Source organism: Cervus elaphus, chromosome 12 (genome assembly GCF_910594005.1).
Source record: "Cervus elaphus chromosome 12, mCerEla1.1, whole genome shotgun sequence".
Classification (NCBI taxonomy): domain Eukaryota; kingdom Metazoa; phylum Chordata; class Mammalia; order Artiodactyla; family Cervidae; genus Cervus; species Cervus elaphus.
The window spans coordinates 63,751,498-63,752,708 of record NC_057826.1 but is presented as its reverse complement, the minus strand read 5'-3'; positions in this window follow the sequence as shown (position 1 = coordinate 63,752,708).

The following is a 1,211-nucleotide window of genomic DNA, read 5'->3' as shown; positions in this document are numbered from 1 at the left end:
CATCATCAAGCCATTGCCCCTAGAGCCTCTGCTCCTACCCTGCAGCGTGCACCTGGAGGGGATTCTGGAGGAAGAAAAACAGGATGCTGGCCCTAGATAGTTCAGGTACATTTCACAGGAATAATATCATTGAGCCCAGACTCTTGAATCTTCCAATACACAGAAAAGTGCTAAAATCATTCACTTTAGAGATTGTTTTTTTGTGATGAGAATAATCTTTTGATGTTCAACTAGTTTTTTTTCACAGCAAAGACTCCTATATACTGTGACTCCTCCCTTACCTCTTTGGTAAGATCCTCAGAGCTATCCGAGAGGCTGTCTCCCAGACTATAGTTCACAGTAAGGTCCTAGAATAAAATGTAACTTGCAACTTTTAGGTTGTGTGTGTGTTTTCACTCTACAAGCCCCAAACAATAGTCCAATTCAACAAAACAATTTTTCAATATATATAAATTTTTTGACAAAGAATTTGATTTTTATTGTTAAGAATCAGTATATATTTAAAGATTGGTGTCAGTCTTTTATTAAAATGAAATATATAAAATGTAACATGTAAAAATGGATGAAAGAAATATGGTGCTCAAAACATTTAAATCTTCATTTGTTAGGAAATGCTTTCTTGTTTGTGACCCAGAGGTACTTTGGTCCAACTACTGAAATTTACAAATGAGGAAAAAAAGGATAGTCAGAATCATTTGTTACTTGCTCAGACTTTTATGGTAAAATGCAGCATGAATTTCTACCAGCACCATCTCTCATTACTCTGAGTTGAAAACTTAGGATGAGAAAAGTGTTAAACCTTATAGAAACTTAGTTTTGCAATGCATCAGTAGTGTCTTCTAGAAATAAATCGAATATTATTGAAACCGTGTTGCCTTCTTTCAATTCTGTTATTTCTTTTGGTCAGATCATGGGCCCGTTTTTGATAGTTGGAAACTTTCAAACTGTCAACTCTGTTCAAGCATTTATTCCTTACTAGGTACTCTTTTTATACCTTTGTAAACTTTATTATTTTTAATCCTCAAACTATAATATATTCTAGCTCATTTAATGAACACAACAGTTAACTTTGTTTTTTAAAGAACTTTACAATTTTAACATATTTAATATTCTCAACAATGGTTTGGGGTGGAGATTCTTATCCCTATTTTTCCCAACGAAGCACAGAAAAGTTAAGTAACTTTCACAGGCTCTTAACCACAAATCTATGC